General features: G+C 41.4%; 1 long non-coding RNA gene across 1 annotated transcript; it reads left to right on the forward strand.

Annotated features, from left to right (window-relative positions):
• The first annotated feature begins 12 nt into the window (after positions 1-12).
• Positions 13-10,131, forward strand: LOC112919915 (uncharacterized). Its single transcript, XR_011997310.1, has 4 exons — positions 13-540; positions 722-900; positions 4,866-4,949; positions 10,030-10,131. It is a non-coding gene; the product is annotated as an uncharacterized lncRNA (long non-coding RNA).
• Positions 10,132-24,132: the final 14,001 nt, after the last annotated feature.

Below are 24,132 nucleotides of genomic sequence, written 5' to 3' on the forward strand. Positions count from 1 at the left end.
CTGACTGTGCGCGCACAACGGGGCTGCGACTCCCTGCGCGGCCCCTTCCTCCTCGAGAGCGCGCCCCCGCCTCAAGCCCATCCGCGCATCCCCCGACCCCGCGGCGGTCCACCGCTGCCCGACGGAGGAAGCGCTCCCCGCCGCCCAGGCAGCTTCTGGGGCTCCCGGGGCCGCCCGAAGGCAGAGGCCCGGAGGCGTCGGGACCATCAGAAGGCGGCCCCGTCTCTGCCGACCCATCACCGAAACCTGAGGCTGCGGCCCACGGACCCTAAAAGGGGTAGCGGAGGAGACACAGTGGGGCCCTCCCAGGTCCTCGGGCTGCCCACACCCCACCCAGCCTCGGGTGGCTTTCCGGGGCTCAGAGCTGTAGGCTTGGTCCCTGCTACAGCTGAGGGCGCAGGGTGCCACCTTCTGTCTGCTGGCCAGGAAGCTCAGGGCCAGGGCAAGAGGAGGATTCAAAGAACGGGGCACCAGGAAGACCTGTAGACCCATGACGAAGAGGAACCCAGAGGATGCACGGGGGACGGTCCAGAGCTGACGGTAACGGAGGACACCCGAGACCCCACCCAATTGTATAGCTGCTTTGTGGGTGGGCTTGCTCTTGGTTCTGCCCGAAAGACCAGACCTTTCTTGAGTTCTAGTCCCACGTTTTCTACCAGACGTCAGAGACGTTAAGAAAAATTATGTTTTTCTTGTATTGTACCCAAACTGCTTTCTCTAGAGCTGCACCTTGGCCCTGCTGCCTCCTCCGAACCTCATCTGCACCCTGCGGACTTTGCATATCGGACGGCACCCACCACACTCACGTGACCACCACACATGCTTCCTTCCTTCTGGTTAAAGATCCTCTTGCCCTCACCATTACCTGTTGCATGGTTTTCAGAGCCTTTATCACTAAAGGTAACGGCTTTGTTATTAGCATTCCAGTTTGTCTTATTCCTCCCAAATTGCAGTGCAGTCCTCCCTGGTTTTGGACAGTCTGTGTATGCTGCCTAAGAATGGATTGGCTTTGAAGCAGTGGTACCTATTACTTTTACATTTAACTAGAATTTCTAGGGTTGTTTTTTTTTTTCTTCTCTCCAACGTGAACCACTAAAGTCAAGTCTTTGCCATTTTTGTCATGTCTAAGTACTTAAGGACCACCTTTTAAAAATATTAGATATTTTTGGATCTATATTATGCCATCCAAACTGTTAGTTATCATTAAACTATGATGTGGCTTATCCCTGGGCCCCTTCTTGGGTTAATTTTATACTTTTGTTTATGATTATTTAATAGGTAAAGAACCTTCCTAAGTATAGTCTTTTGCAGCCCGAATTTCTTGTTCTTGAGGAGACTACAAAAGACTTTTTCGCGTACTTTCCTGAAATCAAAGTCCACGAAGTAGGATACTATTTGTTTTATCAGTCAAATAACTCCACCATGAAAAGGAGGTGGAAAGGGAGCATATGACACCATTATACTTGGATCTACTTGGGTTCCTGGTGATCCTTGCATCTCTTTAGTGTGCTCAAACGTGGGCTTTTTAATTACCCAGTCTAGGCTTTATTCTGCAGCTCAGCCTATAGTTATGTTTTCATCTTAAAGTAGGGAGAAATGTAGACATTCACTTCTATGTGAAATCCTCCTTCATTCTCTAAAATGTCCCCAAAATTCGTCAATAATGATGCTGTATTTAGGTGCTCAAATTATTTCACCAGTTTAGAGTTCAATTCGTCCAGGTCAACAGATAGAAGATGGACTATGTCAGCCAAAGTCCTTGACCTCAGGGATAGCTGAAAGAGTGGGAAGAAAGGAAAGTAGGACAAGTAAGGTAGGTAGGTAGGTAGGTAGGTAGGTAGATTTTAGACACTACCTGAGTTAGATTAATGACTTTTTTTGTGTGTGTGTGCTTCGGATTTTAGAAGAAAAGATTTGTTTCCATTTGAAACAAATCTGTTATTAGTTTTGTTATTAGTTCTCCCAACAAGTCTAGGACAGAATAAACTAAGATCAAATTACTTGCCTAAATTTATATACCTGGTTAGTGGGAGAGCTAGCAACCCAAACTGGATTGCCTGACTCCAAGACTAATGCATTTCAGTACTTTTTACACTACATTACCTTGCTTCTAGGACAGCAGGTCCGATTCATATGCCCCTCTCCACCACTCTATCTACGTCCTCCACATATCGGGTTTGCTCCTCTATGTCCTGCATTTTAAATTAAGTCTCTTCCTAAACCCAGTATTCTTTGTAGACGGCCAAGGACTTGGACCTAGGTTTTAGAGGGTATAGCAGCTACTATAGTCTAATAGGAAAAACAATACAAGCCTCCCAGGTTTTAAATCCTTTCTCTGATAGAGAAAGCCATCAGCCATTAGTAGCCATCCACCATCACCTTCAGTGAGGTGCCCACAGAGCAATAACATACTTAGAGGATGCTCGAGTTGTTCAAAGCCAGCCCTGCCGACCAGCAGCATTTAAATGTCAGGGTGCTATGCAGCAAATATCAACAATAGCTAGAAGCACATAATAACAACCGTATGCCTATGGGGCCAAACTAGAAGTTCTTCATTTTTATCTTTTCAGCATGTCCTTACCTTTTACATATATAATTTGTCAAAGGCTTGACAAAATCTGAAGGCTGATTATTGAAATAAAATTCTATCTCCACACCCCCCCACCCCCACCCAGGCAGATTCTCAAATGGAGTATTTGGTCCTGAGGATTTTCTCACATAACAGGGCTTCTTATATGTCCTTTACCAGCAAGACTGATACAGCTTTAAAATACTAATGTGGCCATGGTCACCTAATTCAGCATGTCATTGGCTCTGCTTTCTCCTAGTGGCCAATCATCCATGTGGTGTTAATGAGGCCAGGGTTGTGGATTCAGTTCCAGGAGGGCTAGTTGGCTTCACTCTGTTTGGTGACCCAAGACCCTGGCCCCTTCGCTCTGGCCAAGAGCCTCAACTCTTGGTGGGTTTAGCCATAGAGAATGCAGGCCCAAGCCAGGGGGACTCACTGAGATCTACCACGCTTAGAGACCACAGATGTGGAGATAACCTTCGCCCATATTGTTGGAGATATATTAAACTGTACACAACATTGAATCTGTCTTCAGTATCCATTTTGGCCTTACCTCCTGAGGACAGCAGGCATCTATTTGCTGAAAATACATTTCTTCAGCTAATTGCTTTCATGGCTTTGGTCTGCATTGACCTGGGCTCCACTTAAGGGAAGTATAAAAAGCAAAGATGGAAGGACTGTCCAGGTGAGGGAGCTGATCCCACTAGCTGCCATCTTTTTTTTTTTTTTTTACGCATTACCATATCCAGAAGTACTATCCATATAGCGACTGAAGATTCATTTATTTTTCCATGAGCAAAGGTAAAAACCCACCTTTCTGTACCTTTCCTTCAAGTGTTTACATTGTAAAACTGTTACTGGCGATAGGGCGAGAAGGTATTGTCACCAGTTAAGCTCACGAACAGAAATAATTCCTAAAAGGACACCTGCTTTTGATTTGGTGCTAATAGGAAGGATGGCATACCCACTTACAGAAGTCTTTTTTTTTTTTTTAATGTGAAGAAATGATTAGTCATTAGTTCCCAAGATCTTTGCAGTAAACTACTAAATTGATGTATTTCTCTGGTCCAGAGAAATGGAAGCCACACCAAAAAAGCCTTGGCTCAAAATCCTTTCTTCATTAGGGAGGGCACGGGTGCAGGAAAACATTTTTTTTTTTCCTGAAGTTATCTGTTTGAGCTTTTATGAAAGTCAACGACATTTCATCTGCTTAACACAGCAAGGATCCACAGTTATGGACGCTTCCTGCAGCCAGACACACAGAAATGTCCCTTTTTTCCCCTGGCACCTAAAGATTGGAAGATTACATAATAAGGTCAAAGTGAGTAAGCCATGCTGGTGAAAGCATCCTGAAACAAAACCGCCCAAAGAGGGGGCAGCTTCTGAGTTGTCGTGGAGGTGGAGGCAAGGTGGGCACACCTGCAGAAGCTTGGGAGGCAGATCCTCTCCTGAAATACTTCATTTGCATTTACCTCCAGGTCAACTCTGTTTAACGTTACTTCAGCTAGTCCTCTGGCCATTGTATCGCATAGACTTTGACATAAAATAAGCTGAGGATCTGGGTCCTGGATAAGACTCTACAATTTAGGGATTACATGCCCCTGAGCAAGTGTTTTCAACTCTCAGAGCCAATTTCATCTTCTGAAAAATGGGGGGGTGAAAATACCTACTTCGCCAAGTTATTTTAAGAATTAAATGATTTAGTGATTAGAAAATGCTTAGCAGAGTGTCTTGTAAAAGGGCTCAGCATAAAGTCCTGAGGTAGCTCCTGAAGATGGGTCCCCTTCCCTCCCCCTCCAGGGTATTGGTCTCCAAAGCCTGCTCCTCAGGTCTGCCAACAATTCCTGCTTCTCTAAAAGTTCCTTGCTCATTTGACTTTTCCTAAGGCCTTTCCTCCCCCACCCATCAAAAAAGACACAGTTCCTCTCATTTTAGGGAACAATTTCCTGCCCCAATAAGCAAAACATTCTAGGCCTGTCTCATGCATTGCAAGTTAATGGAACACCATTAACACCAATACCACTTTTTGGTGTTTGTTTCCCAGGGAGCTTTATTCTGAGCTGTATCATGTCTGCTTCTTTAATAAGAAATGTATTCTGTTGCTATGGCATATTGAAATGCATGCCTTCTTCTGGAAGGTAAATCGTTGTCGGTGCCTACCTGCCTCAGGTTTTCCCTAGGGCATTATGAAATTGAGATCTAGTGCTTTATGAAACTATGCTTAATCAGGTAAGTCTCACTTACACTAAACTCCATGCCTTTGATTCTAATTTCTGCATTTTAATTTCTCCTGCAGTTCAGTGGCACAGATTTATTGAAGCTGCTGCCAGCAACAATTTGCTCTGACCCACTACCGTTTTAATAGTTGCTGCCGAAATAGGTGGGTGTACAGTGGGAAGGAAATGAATGGAGATTCATTTATTGAATCTTAATTAATGAATGGAGTGTCATTTACTTCAGGTGCCAGGGTGAGACCCACATTGCAGTAGGTAAAAATATAGATGAATACTCTTTCTTCTGGTTCTAGAGTATGTTTCTATGACCAACCCTGGGTTCAGTTTATCTCTACAGGCTCTTTGGAGCAGATCTAATTTCCAGCATCTCTGAGCTGGTGAAATGTCCTTTAAAGTGATTCAGAGAATTAAAGCACAGCATCTTTCTCATGACATGGCAAGGATGCACAATTTTCTGTTGGCATTCAGAGCTCCAGGGTCCTGGCACATGAGTTCTACTTTTGAAGTACCTAGGCATCATATCACAGTGGCTGACAAGTACGACTGGATGCTCCCAGACTCTATTAAGAGCAGTGCTGCTGGGTGACCTGTTACTTTCATCTGAGATCCAAATAAAAGTCAGATGTTTTAAACTCTACACACCATGTTCAATCTAGAATTTAAAGAAGACATAAGCATTCAAGTCCAGTGAGTCCTTGGGCCAGTAAAACCTAGAGAAAATTTTCAGCAGTACCAGGAGGTTGCCAGTTTTTTACGTTGCTGTTTAAGCATGTTAAAAATCCAACTGCTAATGCCTATGACCATTGTTTTATTAAAGAAAGGCCATTTTAACATAACAGTAAAAAAGGAGAAGTCTTTTGGAGGTGGCTGATACAGAGGAAGAGGGGGAGAAAATCTCCTGCAGACAGGCCACCCAAGTGCAGAGCTCAATGACAAGGGGCTCAGGCTCACAACACTGAGATCGTGACATGAGCTGAAATCCAGGGTTGGACGCTTAACTGCTGAGCCACCCAGGAGCCCCTGAGAAGGACAAGTCTTAGAATTAAAAATAAACAAATTCAACTTTAAATAAGTCACTCCATCATTTCTCTCTCTCTGTCTTTCTCTCTCCCCTCCCTCCCTCCTTCCTTCACTGCAAAGGAAATGAAAACATCATCAGAGATCAGCACTGGTTTGGGAATTACCAATAAAGTGAACCTCCTCACTTTAAGATGAGGAAACTGAGGCTCTCTGAGGTGAACTAAATTAATGAAAGCTGGGACCAGAGCCCAGAACTCCTGGCTCCTCATCTAGTATTTATTTTCTTCGTAATGGAATTCAGGGTAATGGCCCAGAGGTACAGCAAGATCCTGGAGTGTCTTCTTAATCATCAAATACAACTATGCTGTCTTTTATAAAGTTGTGATGTTAAGTGCTATGGTCGAATTATTTACAACAATACGTGGAAGGAGATTCTCTAGTGATAAGCTGGAGAACTTACTTGTTCCCTGAGGGATTATCACTAGTCTTTAAAACCAATAACAACAAACCAACCCAGAAAGTTAAAATTGAGATCACTCATAAAGATTCCTAACGACACATTTATTATACATTTAAACAGTGTGTTGAGGACCTTCTCTACTAAGCCCACTTCTCCACACTGACTGGCTTCTTCTTCTTCTTCCCAATGTCTGTCTGTCTGTCTGTCTGTCTGTCTCTCTCTTTCTGTTATGGGTACCACCATCCTGTTGTGCCCAAGATTACGTATCCGAGAAACCACCAAGGAGCCAACACTGATGCAAACACACGAGGGTTTATTTACAAGCTCGAGCTTGGATCCAAGTACACCCGACACAGCCGAGCAGGGACTTGGACCCCGAGGTGGGTTCCAGCTTAGTTTTATGGGCTGGTCTAGGGGACCTCCAGAAGGGGGGGAGGAATTTCTCAAGTTCTGTTTACATTCTGATATGGGGCTTTCAAGAGCATTAAGCTCTGTTCGCATTCTAATATGGGGCTTTCTAGGGCGTTAAGCTGCAAGCTGTTTTTTTCCTGTAACTGAAGTAAGGTAAAGTTCAGCTCTTATTCACAAGGGCCTGGGATGGCTGTACTTGTGCTAACGCTGAACTTAAGGTGGAATGGCCTTAATTTTCTCAGCTTCCACACATCCATGGAGGAACAATCCCTGGAACCAGACACTGGCAAGGGAACTAGCAGAAACAATGAGTGCCACTCTATCAAAACATGAGGACACACACTTTTCCCTATTGCACACCCTGCTCTGGCCTCCAAACTGAGTCTGGCAGGTAAGCAACAAGTAATATCTCCACTATTCACCTCTAAGCTATCCACACTTAGAACATTTAAAAGCAAAGGCAGGATTCAGGAGTCAATGAGAGAAAATGAGCTTTGCCAAGGAAGGCAACTGTGATTCTTATCCAATGGCAACATATCTACTTGGATCAATAAATTTCAGTTTCTTCATCAGGGAAATCTATGCTTCCAGTCCTGCCCCCAACACATATTAACTTTGTAAGCTCAGGTAATACAATTAACCTTTCTTTGCCTCAATTTCCTTATATGAAAGATGAAAACAAAATGAAAAAAAGTTAATTGGGAGCAGGAGAATTGAAATAGTCAATATCTGTAAAGCTTTTAGAATAATGATTGGTAATGAACAGAAGCTCAGTTACTACTGTCTGGTTTCCCCAGAAGCAGACCCTAAAACAAGGATTTGGAAGATGATCCCAGAAAATAATTGTAATGCTGAAGTGACACAGGGAAGGGGAAGCAAGTCAGCAAGGGTTAAGTCATCAAGCCAGTCACTGTGAGAATGTGGAGCCTAATCTCATCAGGGAACTCTGGGAGTCCGTGAGGAACACCCACCTTGGAGTCACCCCCCAGAAGGCTAAGGAAGCTGGGGCATTCACAGGAATTTACATACTATCTCTAGTCAGTCAGTGGTTGAAAACTGCTATCAGGCATGTGACTCCTCTGGTTATTTCCACTTGCTCCAGCTGCCAGAGAGCTGTCAGGCAGTTGGAAACTGGGCTGGCAAGTACCCTACAATGGTAGGGCCCAAGGAGTTTGGAGGACTGTCTATGCTCAGTAAATATTCTATCTTCATCATCATCACTGAAGTCCAAAGGCAAAACCTATGAAAGCCCAGGGCTCTTCTGGCTAAAGCTGATGGGAGGGAGAGGGGGTTTGGGGCCCAGGATTTGGCACTGGGAGCCCAATTTTCCTCATCCCAGGTGACGTACCTAAATCGACTCTATGGAATCTCAGAGATCCACAGAGTAGTTTGTGGGTCACCGCTCATGGCCTACTTACTACTGGGAATGATTAAAAGAAGGTAAAACTGATCCCTGGGTGGCTCAGCGGTTTAGCGCCTGCCTTTGGCCTAGGGCGCAATCCTGGAGTCCCGGGATCGAGTCCCACGTCAGGCTCCCGGCATGGAGCCTGCTTCTCCCTCCTCCTGTGTCTCTGCCTCTCTCTCTCTCTCTCTATGATAAATAAATAAATACATCTTAAAAAAAAAAAAAAAAACTTTAAGTTTTAAAAAAAAAAAAAAAAAAAAAAGAAGGTAAAACTCCCCTTCTATCCTCGAGGAAATGCAACTTTGTTTTAGAGACAAACTATAAGCATAGTACAGTAAGGTAAGCAGTACAGTTAGGACTTACCAAGTGTCCAGTGAATTGGGGCAGAAATTATCTGGAGAGGTGAGATTGCAATTGGCTGGAGCAATCAGAATAAGCTCCATTGATTGGATTAATTAGGATTAAACTAAGCCTATAGGATCCTATAGGATGATTAGTTTTCAATGAGAAGAACACAGGGATGGTAAAATTTCCAGGAAGTAGCAATACACTGATTGAATCCAAGAGTTCCCCTGATCTAGATCCTGGCTGTCAATATTGAAGGCCTGGGAACTGGGATCACTGCTTAACACAATCCCTCAATTATCCTGCAATTGCAAAGTGCTTTTTGCTAGTGGTGAGGCCCTTGTCCCCAAACCACAACTCCCAGGCAGGTACAGCTTTCAATCTCTCTATCTCAACTACGCCACTGACCTTCCGTTTTATTTATTTATTTATTTATTTATTTATTTATTTATTTATTTATTTTTACCTTCCATTTTAAACATTGTCACCAATACCATAATTATAGTGATTAACAACTCTGTGAGGTAGGCATTTAGGTTGCCATCTTATAGAGGAGGAGATTGAGAGGTAATGGTTAAGGAATCTCCCTAAAGTCCCACCACTAAACTTGGGGTGGCACCTCAGTGTATCTGATTTCAAAAGCCAGACCAAATCACTATGCTTTGATGCCTGCAGTTCAAGCACGCAAAGAAAAAGATCTCTTAATTACTTTAAATATGGGATAATTAAGTTAGATCTTGCAGATTGATCCAAAGCCCATATAGTTAGAGGATGTTTAGTCTCCCTTAGCGTCAACACAGCTATGGGGACTCCTTCTTTTTTTTTTTTTTTTTTTTTTTTTTGACTCCTTCTAAGGCTACATCTATCCCAGCAGCTGCTGCAAGCTTATGGGAAACAAATTGAGATGGGACGAAAGGAAAGAGATTGAAATTCATTTGAGTGTCAGCTTTCTTACCTTGGTCAACAGATGGTACATTTATGGCATTCTTGGATCTCTAGAGTGGAAGAATTCCTTGAGATCTGAGTTCAACCCTGTTTCTGCAAAATTGCAAGGCTTGTTCAGTACTTATCATTCCATCTGTTACCTTTTGGCAGTTGCTGCTGTTGTTTTTAATCAAAACTACTCGGGGGGAAAAAATTAAAAAAAATAAAATAAATAAAAATTAAAACAAACAAACAAACAAAAAGACTACTCGGGGATCCCTGGGTGGCTCAGCGGTTTGGCGCCTGCCTTTGGCCCAGGGCGCTATCCTGGAGTCCTGGGATCGAGTCCCGCATCGGGCTCCAGGCATGGAGCCTGCTTCTCCCTCCTCCTGTGTCTCTGCCTCTCTCTCTCTCACTATGTCTATCATAAAATAAATAAATAAATCTTTAAAAAAAAAAAAGCCTACTCATTACTTGAAGCTTCCCTTCACTATATCAGATGTGTTCAAGATTCACTCACTCACTCATTTGTTCATTCATTCATTCATTCCCAACAAGACAGCTTAGAAAGGCAGAGAGGGTAAAATGTTATCTTTCATTTACATATCAAAAAAGGGAGATGATCAATACTGACCTTTAATTTTGGTCTTTCCTTTTGCAGACTCCCCGCTTCTCCCATCCCCACAGTGTGCCGAGAGCAAAAGGTTCTTCAAGATTCTGGAGTAGATCACAGCAGATGCAGCCTTTGCTCAGGATTCTTTGTAAGTGATGGCTCACCAATCCCTGAAGCCAGAGGTGTTTTCCATTTTTCAGCAGTGACTCCATGACCAGGTGCTGAAGATCCTTAGGTAAAATCACATCATGATGAAAGGAATCAAGTATGAGAAGAAGGTTGTGGAAGATATTTCCCTAATACTTAAGAAATCTTTTAGGATATTCTGGGCTCAGCGAGGCACTAGGCTCTCTGGGACCACCTGTGTCTGTGGACATGCCACTCCAAATTTATTTTGTTTTATTTATTTATTTTTTTAAAGATTTTATTTATTTATTCACGAGACACACACACACACACACCCACACAGAGAGAGAGAGAGAGAGAGGCAGAGATACAGACAGAGGGAGAAGCAGGCTCCATGCAGGGAGCCCCATGCGGGACTTGATCCTGGCTCTCCAGGATAACGCCCTGGGCTGAAGGCAGGTACTAAACTACTGAGCCACCCAGGGATCCCCTGCCGCTCCAAATTTAGAACTGCTTGAAGCCAGCGGGAGCTTGGGAAGTTAACGTTGAAAATTTAAGGCCAACTCCTGGAGGGACAGCAATTAGTCTTAATTGCCTGCTGGTGACACTGCATGTTCCTCTAGAAGAATATACACAGTGATCCTTCTCTAAACTTTTTTTTTTCAACAAAACAAAACAAAACTTTTTTTTTTCTTCCCTAAACTTTTAATGATGATGATGATGATGACAGTAAGAGTAGCAATAGCAGCAGCAGGCTAACATTTCCTGTGCATTCACTGTGTGCTAGGCACTGTTAAGTGCTCGTAAGATTAAATCATTTAGTCTTCGAGTAGTCCTCTGCAGATTATTGTCTATATTTTACAAATCAGTTAGCTGAGGCATAAAATTCAAGTTATTTGCCCAAGGTCACATAGTAAATAAATGGTAGGATTTAAATTCAGGCAGTCTATATTAGTTATCTACTACTGTGTAACAAATTACCCCCAAAACTTAGTGACTTAAAACAATATTATCGCACAGTTCAGATTCAGATCAGGAATCTGAAGTTGGCTTAGCTGGGTCTTCTGACTTCCAGATCTCTCACAGGCTGCATTCAACATGTAAGCAAGGCCGCTCATACGAGGGAAGGATCTATTTCCAACATCTCTCACATGTTTATTGACAGGATTCAGTTCTTTGTGGGTTGTCAGACTGAGGCTTCTGCTCCTCTCTGACTATTGGACAGAAGCTGCTCCAGTTCCTTGCACATGGGCTTCTTCACAGGGAAGCTTACAACATGATAGCTTGCTTCATTAGAGCAAGTAAACAAGAAGAGAGAAAGACATCAAAAATGCTGCCAAAATGGAAATCACTAATTGCAGAAGGGACAACCCATCACTACCATATTCTATTCTTTAGAAGTGATTCACTGAGCCAATCCACACTGAAGAGTGCATAATACAGAAGCTGTGAATGCAGAGGGCAGGATCCTTGGGGTCCATCTTAAAGGATGCCTCCCACACAGCCTGATACAGAGCCCAAGGCCTTGACCAAGAGAAAAGAAGGGTCACACATTTTTCCCCTGGTTAAATTCAGAAGGACCAGATCTATCTCAACAAAGAGTATAAGAACTCAGCCACAGTAACTTCTTGCAAGATACATCCACGAAGGCAAAAGAATAAAAGCAAAAATGAACTATTGGGACTTCATCAAGATAAGAAGCTTTTGCACAGCAAAGGATACAGTCAACAAAACTAAAAGACAACCTACAGAATGGGAGAAGAGATTTGCAAATGACATATCAGATAAAGGGCTAGTTTCCCAGATCTATAAAGAACTTATTAAACTCAACACCAAAGAAATAAAGAATCCCATCATGAAATGGGCAAAAGACATGAAGAGAAATCTCACAGAGGAAGACATGGACATGGCCAACATGCACATGAGAAAATGCTCTGCATCACTGGCCATCAGGGAAATACAAATCAAAACCACAATGAGATCCCACCTCACACCAGTGAGAATGGGAAAAATTAACAAGGCAGGAAACCACAAATGTTGGAGAGGATGCGGAGAAAGGGGGAACCCTCTTGCACTGTGGGTGGGAATGTGAACTGGTGCAGCCACTCTGGAAAACTGTGTGGAGGTTCCTCAAAGAGTTAAAAATAGACCTGCCCTACGACCCAGCAATTGCACTGCTGGGGATTTACCCCAAAGATCCAGATGCAATGAAACGTCGGGACACCTGCACCCCGATGTTTCTAGCAGCAATGTCCACAGTAGCCAAACTGTGGAAGGAGCCTCGGTGTCCATCGAAAGATGATGGATAAAGAAGATGCGGTCTATGTATACAATGGAATATTCCTCAGCCATTAGAAACGACAAATACTCACCATTTGCTTCAATGTGGATGGAACTGGAGGGGATTATGCTGAGTGAAGTAAGTCAATCGGAGAAGGAGAAACAGTGTATGTTCTCATTCATTTGGGGAATATAAACAATAGTGAAAGGGAATAGAAGGGAAGGGAGAAAAAATGGGTAGGAAATATCAGAAAGGGAGACAGAACATAAAGACTCCTGACTCTGGGAAACGAACTAGGGGTGGTGGAAGGGGAGGTCTGTGGGGCGTGGGGGTGAGTGGGTGATGGGCACTGAGGGGGACACTTGACGGGATGAGCACTGGGTGTTATTCTGTATGTTGGCAAATGAACACTAATAAAAAAATAAATTTATTATTAAAAAAAAAAGACAATTTAAAAAAAAAGAGTATAAGAGTGTAGGGCTGGGGTAAGTTCTAGCCCAGAGGCCAGCTCTAGCTAGGATGTAGAGTTAAGTTGGTTTCAAGTGACTTGAGCATCTAGAGTTATATTTCCCTCCCTGGAAGACTCTCAGAGCTACACCATAGTCTATAAGTGTGAGAAAAATGAGAGTTGTGAATAATGATTATCTTTTTTAATTCCTACTTTAAATTTGTCGATGAGAGCAGTTTACCTCAGGAAGTCACTCTTCCCTCTTCCGCTCTTTTCTTGTCCTTTATCTTACCCTCTATAATTTTGAATGTCTCTCTGTGACAATTTCTCCACTTTCACCCTCTGTGTAGACCCTCCACTCCCCTCTCACCTGACCAGCTTTCTCTTCCTATCTTCTTATTGCTCTGTACTTTTCTTTATCCTGGATTCTTCTTAGTCTCCAGGTTGTTTTTAAATTTAGGGTTATAAAAAGTTTTTAGGATGAAAGAGGTCCATCAAGCAAATTCGCAATGAGGCAGTATGCTGGTCAGTTTATACGCCAACTTGGCTAGGTGACTGTGCTCAGTTATCTAATCAAACACTAATCCAGGTATTGTCATTGTGAAGGCATTTTGTACATGTGATTGAGATCTGCAATCAGTTAACTTTATATAAAGGAATTATCCTAGATAATCTGTGCAGGACTGATGCAATCCATTAAAACAGATTTCCTAGCAGAAGAAGAAATTTTGCCTGTGGACTACAGCATTAGCTTTTGTCTGAGAGTTCCCAGCTTTCTTGTCCTTACAGTGTGCCTTACAGATTTAGGACTTGCCTAGCCCTCACAACTGCATAAATCAATTTCTTTCAATAAATACATATAAATATATGTGTGTGTATGTGTGTGTATAAATTTAGATCTAAATCTAGGTATGTAAAGAAATATAGAGCCTACTGATTCTGTTTCTTGGGTGGGATTCTGAACGATACAAGTAGGAATGTCCAATAGTTCTGATAGTGGTCTTTATAGCAGTTGGAAGAGGGAGGCATAAAAGAATTGAATAACTCAAAGAAATGAATTTTCAGAGCTACTATTTTTTTTCTAGATGAGAACTATGGATGCCCCTCATGTTATGCCATACCACTTTGGCCTAAATTAGTCCTTGATGATATATTCTTCAGATTTTTTCAGCCACTCTTGTCTGTTCCATCAAAACTCACTTGTCATGTTTTCCATTCTCTTAGAGAACTATTTCCTAGCAAATTATTCTATTATTCTGTTTTATTTACATTTATGTTCCTAGCTCTGAGTCTTGCACATTTATGCCACTTAATATAGGTTTATTTAAAAGATAATGGATGAATTTAGATTTAAATAAGAGCGTCCAATATCTTTTTTTTTGCTTTATTCATTTTTTAAAAATCTTATTTTAATTCCAGTATAGTTGATATACAGTGTTATATTAGTTTCAGGTGTACATTGAATGTCTTAACCCAGAGATAAGACTAATGAATGATCAGGTTCGCAAAGGGTCAGTGAAAGGGAAATATTCTGGGACAAGAGCACCTCTTGTTGATTAAATCCTACTATTTGGGTAGCAGCCTAATTGGCCACCCAAGTTATATTTCTGGATAAATACTACATTTCTGTATCTTTACCAATATATGGTCTTAAACTAACACTAAGCCATGCAAGCTGCCTATGCCCAAACTCTGCATAAAGATCACCAATCTCAAAGTGTGATCTGAGGACCCCCAGAGGTTCATAAAACACTTTCAGAGGGTCTGCTAGGTCCTCCTTTTCCAGCTACTAATCTGTGCAAGGTTGTATTTTCTTCATATCATTCAATCAAAACAACGTATTACAAAAGACTATAGATGACGAAGCAGATACAAGAATCATGTTCTCTTTTACTAAGTCATCCATTAAAGAGATTGGAAAAAATGTAGAATAGTGCCATTTTTCTCACTAATTTTGTGAGAAATGCAGTTTTTTTTAAATAAAATAGGTTACATGCAATGAGGGTATTCTTGTTATTTCAAAATAACAATAAATTTAATACATAACTATTCTAAAATTTTTGTTTTAATTTCTAATATGATAAATATCATTAGATATTATCTAATTCTTATTTTTTATTTTTTTAAGATTTTATTTACTTATTCATAAGAGACACACAGAGAAAGGCAGAGACACAGGCAGAGGCAGGAGTAGGCTCCTAGAGGGGAGCCCGATGTGGGACTCAGGATCACACCTTAAGCCGAAGGCAGGCACTCAACCACTGAGCCACCCAGGCATCCCTAATCTACATTTTTTTAAAAAAGCTCTTTGTGTCTTCAATAATTTTTATAAGTGTACAGAATCCTAAAACTAAAAAGCTAAAGATCATTGATCATGTTTCTGCTGGACCAGGAAGCATGTGTCTCTAGGGGTGACTGGCTGGCCCCATGAGTTGGGAGCAATTTAGAGTAACATGGAATTTTGAGTCTGTCCCAGTTGCTAGTCACCAAATCCACATCAGAGGCCATGTTTCATATTTATTATCTTCTAAAAAGCCCAGCAGAAACGTGAGCACACAATTCACACTCTAAAATACAAGGACTAAACGGGAAAGGAGAAAAAAATAAGTGGGAAATATCAGGAAGGGAGACAGAACATGAAAGACTCCTAACTCTGGGAAACAAACTAGGGGTGGTGGAAGGGGAGGTGGGCGGGGGGTGGGGGTGACTGGGTGGTGGGCACTGAGGTGGGCACTTGCCTGGATGAGCCCTGGGTGTTATTCTGTATGTTGACAAATTGATCACCAATAAAAAATAAATTTATTTTAAAAAAAAAGAAAAGCAAATGCTTTATTTACAATAAACTCTGAAAACATTTTGTCCTAAAAAAATAAATAAAATAAAATAAAATACAAGGACTGATTTTTATTAATCTTCAATTCAATTAATACAAAAAGTATTAATTTAGAATAAGGAGATATCTGCCATACATCTCAAGAAGCATAATGTCAATCTCAAGGGCTAAAATCCAAGCCAGTTTGGGAGATCCCCTTCTTCAGCCTGGAGACTGGAGCCTTTTCTTATTTGCCTATGGAGTCACCACATCCAGGAGGTTCTGATTTTCCTTTGGTTAGAGAAACAGGCAGGACATGAGAGCAATTTTATGGCGTGGGATCTTAGATGAACGATCAGTTAGTGACTGGTGATACAGAAACCATGATGTAGCAACACCTGGGTGGCTCAGTGGTTGAGTGTCTGACTTCAGCTCAGGGTGTGATCCTGGAGTCTGGGGATCGAGTCCCACGTCGGGATCCCTGTGAGAGGAGCCTGTTTCTCCCCCTGCTTCCTCTCTCTCTATGTGTCTCTTATGAATAAATAAATAAAATCTAAGAAAAACCAAAACCCATGATATATGACTGATACACATGCTCTATTCAAGTAGAGTTTTTTTTTTTTAATTTTTTATTTATTTATGATAGTCAGAGAGAGAGAGAGAGAGAGAGGCAGAGACACAGGCAGAGGGAGAAGCAGGCTCCATGCACGGGGAGCCCGACATGGGATTCTATCCCGGGTCTCCAGGATCGCACCCTGGGCCAAAGGCAGGCGCCAAACCGCTGCGCCACCCAGGGATCCCTCAAGTAGAGTTTTTAAGTCCAGATTAGAGTATGGTTACAAGTGCTGAGTCAAAGCTTACCTTACAGGCTGTGAGACCTGGAGAAAAAATTCTTATACTCTATTAGTCCCAATTTCCCTATCTGCATAATGAGAATAATAGTAATATGACCTGAAATGATGGCGGTGAAAATTAAATGATGTAAGTAAGGCACAGCAAGTTCTTAGCATGAGTGCCTGGCACAGCGAAAGACTGGAAAAAATGTTAAGTACTACTATTGTCATCTAATATTTCTTTGTGTTAGGCAGAGTAGCAGGGCTGGGAAATGGACTTTCTGTTTTTATTTGGTAGTTAATATTTAATATGCTAAGCGCTAGGGAGACCTATTGTTTCCCACAGTCCTTGCTGAGAATGCGAAAGGAAAAAAACAGATCTTGTCTTGCTTCTTTGCCATTCTCAGCAAAAGCCCAAAGGTGGAGGAAAAGGAGGAAGGGGAGGACAACCACTCATTTACTAAAGAAAATGGGCTTCCACTTGGAGCTGCTGTGTGTGAGTTTGCAACAATCCCCTTCACGCCAGCCAGTCCTATCTGTGTTCGAGCAGGGTTTGTCTTGCTGGAGCAAGAAGTTAGTGTATAGAAGTTCATGAGGTTGAGCGGGCAGCATGTCTGCTTGCCTCGGGTCCTTAGGCTGCTGACTAAGTCTTGGGGTAGAGTTGGTTTTCGGGGCTGGAGCCAGGAAAACATAGCCCTTAATGCGTACATATTTGCAGTGTGACACATGGCTCGGAAGCCCATCACATGGATTGGAGCAGCCGCCTGATGTGCTTCCCAGGAAAGATTGTCTTCATAAGATATTATTAGGAATGAATGCTGTGAGCCATGTGCTCTGAGTGAGGACAGGAGCCACCTCACTTTAAAGGCTCCCCCATCTCGCCCCCGCAAGGGGGGCTGTGTCAGTCGCAGGCCCCAAAAAGATCTTTCAGCAGGAAGAGGACTGTGACTTGTCCAGTGGCTGCATCTGAGAATCAAGGGGCTTATTTCAGGCAGTGATAGGCTGTTTGTCTGAAGAAGGCCCGGGGACTGCTTTCATGTGCCGCAGAGGGATAGAGAGCAGTATGAATTTAGACCGAATGGCTGGCTCTGGCATGTGCTTGAATTAAAACCAAGGTAAAGAAGAAAACACCTGCCACTTCACCAGTGATGTGCTTGGCACCACAAGAGCTGAACTAATGCAGTCAGTTGAGACAAGGGGGTGCTGAAAATGACATGGACCGATCCACTCATTCTAGAAGATAGTGCCAAAAAAGTAGAAAAGTTGAAAGTGGCAATGCCATGTAAGGTCTGCAAGAATTAAAAAAAAAAAAAAATGCAGATGATTTCACCGGGAGAGTGAAAGGCCAAGGAAAGAGTAAAACAGAACTTTTTTGTTTAACAGGGTATGTCCGTTACTAGCAGACAGAGGAGGAGGAAATGGATTTCTGCTTGCCTGCTAGGAATTTGGGTAACACCATGAGAACTCTTGCTGTAATAATCGTGGGAGGAAACTAGGGAAGCTAGTGGAACTCATGCCTCAGCGAATCTTTGTTTAGTTTTGTTTTTTAAGTAAGATCTGTGCCCAACATGGGGCTTAACTCACAACCCTGAGATCAAGAGTCGCATGCTTTACTACTGACCGAACCAGCCAGGCACCCATCTCAGTAAGTCTTTATTTATTTATTTCTTTTTCTCAGTAAGTCTTTAAAAGATGAGTGGCCCTGTGTATTAGGAGTGGCACTGGGCCACCTTTCCATTTCAAGCTAGAGTGCCAAATACTGTGGTGCGTCATTTTCTCCATAATCTTTTGGCCTAAAGAAGCACTTCCATTATTACCTCAAAGAGCAGTGAGGCAAGAGCAGAGATTAAGAATAACCAAGGCGAGAAATAATAACATCAAGTTACAAATGAAAGTTTCATCCATTATGAATGCTTGTTTTAATTTTCTAAGTATATGTTCTTTTTCTAAGTATATGCTCTCAACAGTTTGGAACTCACTCCAGATTCTAATTCACACCTCTACACAATTAGGTTAGGGCGTCCTCTGGTGGCACAGAGCTAAACTAGCTTTTCATAAAGCCCGGGTCTCCTCCATTACCTCTTGAATGGGGTTTAGTGCTCTGGTATTCAGCACTTTCACATAGAGAGCAAGCACAAACTCACAACTTTTACAGAACAAAAAAAACCACAAACACCTAATTATAGTTCCTGTTTAATTTCTCATGAAGAGTTCAGAAAGCAATTTGGGACCTTGAAGAACTTAAGGACTATTTGCCCTATTGTATCAAAAGAGGTGTCTTTAGTAGGGATGCTGGGTTACTGAGTTTAAACAAATATCTGCTAAATAAGCTTTCCCTGTTGATGGCAAATAACACATTCTGATTTATAAAGATACATTCTCAGCCATGACAACCTTCATAAACCTACTCAAACCGAAAAAGGGAAAAAAAGGTCCAACAACCATTGAAAATATCTGAGAGATAAGAAAAAATTAATAACTGAATTTCAATAATTGTCCAAGCAACAAGATTAATCATCAAACATGATTCTAATCTTGATACTATCATTATCTAGCTGTGTGTTTTTAGATTTCCTCCAGTAGTCAGTAGTCCTTTTTTTTTTTTTTTTTTATTCATGAGAGACACAAAGAGAGGGAGATGCAGAGACACAGGCAGAGGGAGAAGCAGGCTCCATGCAGAGAGCCTGAGGTGGGACTCGATCCCAGGTCTCCAGGATCACACCTTGGGCTGCAAGCAGCGCTAAACCGCTGCGCCACCGGGGCTGCCCTCCTCCAGTAGTCTTAAAAACAAATTTCCTATTATTTTTCTTAAACTACTTCCACTATCACCTGCAACCCAAATATTAACCAAATTAACTCAATATTAATTCTCTCCAGGAAACTGTATTCAGCACAGACCCAATAATATGTACATACACATTATAAAGACAATTATAAAAATAGTGCATGCACAAGGAAATTTTCCTCTGGTTGTGTAGAAGACACTGGAAAATACGGCAGAAGTAAGCATTGAGGTTGACATGTTATGGGCATAGTGATGAGGAGAAAGCCTGACAGTTAATCTTCAAGCTCAAATTTTGGAGGAAGAGGCTGTGATGAATCCAGCTTTGGTCGGGACTCACACAGGACAGGTCTATATAATTGGAGCTGTGAATAGGGTGAATAGGATGGGGGAGAGGCAAATAACTCAACAGATGTCCATGGCAGCCACAAATTTATATCAATCTTAAAAAATTGAACGACCTCTTGCTTTGACCCTTAGTAAGTAAATGTTTATGCTGCTTCTATTGTCATTGATAATTAATGAAGTATGTATTTTTCATTTATCTCACTGAATTTAGGTAATATAACCAAAGCTATATTATTCAGTTAATATATTCTGACCCATGCCACAAAAAAAGGTTTAATGGCCCTATAAAGATTTCTTAAAAAGTATATGGCATAGTGAAAAAAATTAATCTCTATGACAAAAATGCATCTGAACCTTAAATGTCTACTATAAACCTCTATAATTTGGAGGAAAAGTCAAATTTTAATAAGATTTGAGACAGGCACAAAGATTATCGATGGAGTACTCTTACTGTGTTTTTGCCTAACATTTTTGTTTCCAGTGTCTTAAAATTCATACATTAGCTATTTCCTCTAGCAGTGCAAACTGGTAGGATTGTTAATGTCCATTTTATTAATTAGGTGGGAAAAAAAATCAAAGGATTTCTCAAGATTACAGAAAAAGTCCTTAAAGAGTCATCATGGTTTTTGATTAATTCATCCATCCATCCATCTATCGATTCATTTGTTCATCAGATATTTATTGAGCAAATCTGTACATTATGTATGTATTGCATAAGGGTAGCAAAGGTGAATAAGATATATAATAGGGCAGCCCGGGTGGCTTAGCGGTTTGGCTCCGCCTTCAGCCCAGGGTGTGATCCTGGAGGCCCCGGGATAGAGTCCCAAGTCGGGCTCCCTGCATGGAGCCTGCTTCTCCCTCTGTCTGTGTCTCTCATGAATAAATACATAAAATCTTTTAAAAAAAAGATATATAATATCCTTGTATGCAAGTAGTTTCCAATATAGTAGGGCCAATCAGACAACTACATTTATAAATATAGAAAATAGGCTGAAATAGGTGCTTGGGAATTCATGGGATTAGAATTTCAGAAAGTAAAGAGATCTTGAAAATTATGCAGCCCAACTTCTCTCATAGTATATAAATATTCAATAGAATATTTAGTATCCAAGGTTTTCTCTTAATACTTAGTATATATATTGTACTGTATTTACTTTGGTATATATATATATATATACTATAATATATAAAGAATATTAAGATCCTTACAATGTGTATTTACATTATATATATATATGTATCTATCTATATATACCTAGGGGAAGATGTTTGTAATATATATATTACAATATATAATTGTTGTAATATAATACAATATATAATTGTTGTAATATAATATATTACAAACATCTTCCCCTAGGTTGTCAGTTTTTCTAGAGAGGGACTGAAAATCTCTCTGCATTCTGGTTTGCCCTCTTTGGATTGTATTTGTATTGTTCTTATATGTAATGCCCAAACTGGATCTCAGGAGTGGAAGAAGGCCACTTTATCTCATGATATTTGTTATACTTCTAATGAATTATACAAAAGTATGAGCTTTTGTGGCATCTATGGCACACTGAAGGCTTGCATTATACTTGAAGTCAACTGAAGCTCTAGATCTTCCTGCTCTGGCCATTATCCTAGCCAGAGCCTTCCCTAGGGGAAGCATCTGGCCTTCCCCTAGCCAGGGGAAGTACGGTCTGTGGTGGTGGGAAGAGAGGGAGATGGGAGGGCTAGTTAGGGAAATGTTTCTTGCACTTGCAGAGTCTTTAGAGGGAATCTGGGCATGTGAACAGAGGAATAAACAGGGTTGGCTCCTGTTCTGGGTCTGAGGAGAAAATCAAAAAGAGATTCCTGGATGAGGGCAGGCCAGAACACAAGGGGAATTTAGAAATTTAACATCTAAGAAGGAAGTTAAGAAAAAAATCAACATCCATAGTGAAATGGCTTCAATAAGGAACAGAGGATAAAAAAAGCAGATTTCAGAGGTGGAATCCAGAAAGATAACTCAAAGCAATTTTAGGTCTTCCAGGGGTGAGCCCCCAAAAGAAAAGGAAATTGTTAATAGGACAAAGTCTTTTCTAGCATCTTCATTTACTCAACATTCATGATGCATCATGCTAGCTACAAAAGATGAAGAAGACCTATGTCTATATCTCAGAGTTCTCACAGCCTTCTTTGGGAGATAGATATAGGTTAGTATGATGTGGTTAGTATGATGATGGAGACCACATAAGGCCACTGAAGAGGAGCAAGAGCTCTGGGAGAGGCACTTGCCTCATAGGATGCAGAGGAGTTGAGCAGGTGGAAGGAATGGGGAAGGACTTTCTAAGATGCAAGAAAAAAGTCAAGTGAAGGCACAGAGGATGAGAAGAAGCTCATATAAAAAGGAGCTACTTGTAGTTCTGTGCTGCTGACTGTCAAATATAGATCACTGTAAGTCAGATTTTTCCTTTCCTGTACTTGAGAAATTATGGTTAGTACCTAAATTAAGGTCTTTACATTTATCAATTTTTAATATTTTTATTATTTGTTTTGCCCTCTTTTTAATTTTTTTTTAAAGATTTTATTTATTTATTCGTGAGAGACACAGAGAGAAAGAGAGGCAGAGACACAAAGCAGAGGGAGAAGCAGGCTCCATGCAGGGAGCCCGACGGGGGACTCGATCCCGGGTCTCCAGGATCATACTCTGGGCTGAAGGCGGCGCTAATCTGCTGAGCCACCGGCTGCCCTGTTTTGCCCTCTTAATCTTAGAATTTTTAAAGTATCAAAGGTTTGTATTCAGTGTTTCCCCAGGCTACAGATCATTGGAAAATTTGATGAACATTCTTTCTCTCCCTTCTTCCTAGTCCTTGATTGAGAAAAAATAAAAGGTTGGGTAGTGTAACACCAAGTCCAAAGCCCTTCAGTATTCTCTTGAGGTCTCTTGCCAAATTGACATTGATCCAGCAATCAACAGCCCACACATATGGTTGTTTAATTAGCTAACACTCTACAGTAATGAGAGCTAGGATGACTATTTTTGGGAGGGAATGGCAGGTTAGGATAACTTGGAAAGGATCCAGATATAAAAGCACACCCACCACAGGGAAGACTTGGCATCAGAAATCAAATCCACATGTCAATGCTGGTGGGGACCCAGTCCAACAGGTAGCAGCCAGTATCTGGAAATTATGGCAACAGATAATAAGCAAGTAATCAAGTGGGAATGGCAGAAAATGAGAATTACATAATGTAATGGTCTTATTCCAAAAGATGAGTGGGGCAGAGCAATAGGACAGATATTTGGAAATCTAGGGGGACATTTATCAGCAGGAAAATAATCTATGATCTGGTGAAACGCCAGCTGCTAGTGCTCATGAGCAGGACTTGAATTCCCAGGGAAAGATACAGTAAGATCAATACATGGTCCCAGGGTTAAATAAAGGACCAAGAATGTAATCCAAGAGCATAGAAAAGAGTATAGAAAGCAAGTAAGAGCATAGAAAGCCAGTAAGAACTGGACCTAGTAACCAGAATACGGATGCTTCATGGGGACTTGGTTTCAGAAGGAAGAAAGCAGACTAGAAATGTAGCAGATATAGAGCTGGACAGGCCACAAGTATGATTCAGACTAGATCCCCTGATAGCCTCTGAGTAAAGCCGAACCTGCTGTTGGGGGATCAATGGCCCAATATTTAGGGAGAGGAGAGCTCCAGAGACCAGGAATCTGCATGTCGATAGTAATAAGCAGCTCATATTTCTACACCTAGTTCACACTATAAAATTTGGTCACATGCCTTGCTCAGTTGGGAATGCCTCTATTTTTCCCTCGAGTCTTCAGTCTTACAACCTTATCGCAAAAAAGAATGAGATTATGCTGATATAGCTTGCCCTCATTGTGGGAAGCTGACTTCCAGTGACTGCTGCTTCCTTTCCATTTTTTTCTCATCTAAGTGCTCATAGACTTGTGTTTCGTAATCCATCCTAATTTTGCTGAGGATAACATAAAACTCCAAACAGAGCCAAGTGGAGTCCAATAAAGGGAGAGAGTGGCTCCATGACTGGGGAGAAAATATAGACAGTTTCAGGTGACATATGCATTCGTTCTTGAAAAAAATGAAGAGTACGTTATCAGCTGGCGGGATAGGGATGGAGAGAATGATCCAGTATGAAGGAACATTTTAAGAACAGTGGGAGATGATGTTGGACTATGTAGCCCAGTCTGGCTGGGGTATAAAAAGATAGATTGGAGAGAGAAAGAGTCAGATCTTTTGAAGCCAAATACTATGAAATTGCTGGGGATGTAATGGGTAGTAACTAAAGATATTTTCCTGACTACAGTGGAGCTCTAAAAAGAGTGATTTTTTTTTTTTTTAAGAGTGACGTTAGTAGTGAGAAAGCGTCAAACTTCTAGTGAGGGGTACTCTATAAAATAACTTGGCCTGCATGCTTTAAAGTATTACTGCCATGAAAGATCAACAGATAAATTATTCCAAAGCAAACTAAATAAACATGACAACGGACTGCAACAGGTGATTTGGGGTTTTGTTTTGTTTT

Source organism: Vulpes vulpes, chromosome 15 (assembly GCF_048418805.1).
Source record: "Vulpes vulpes isolate BD-2025 chromosome 15, VulVul3, whole genome shotgun sequence".
Lineage (NCBI taxonomy): Eukaryota > Metazoa > Chordata > Mammalia > Carnivora > Canidae > Vulpes > Vulpes vulpes.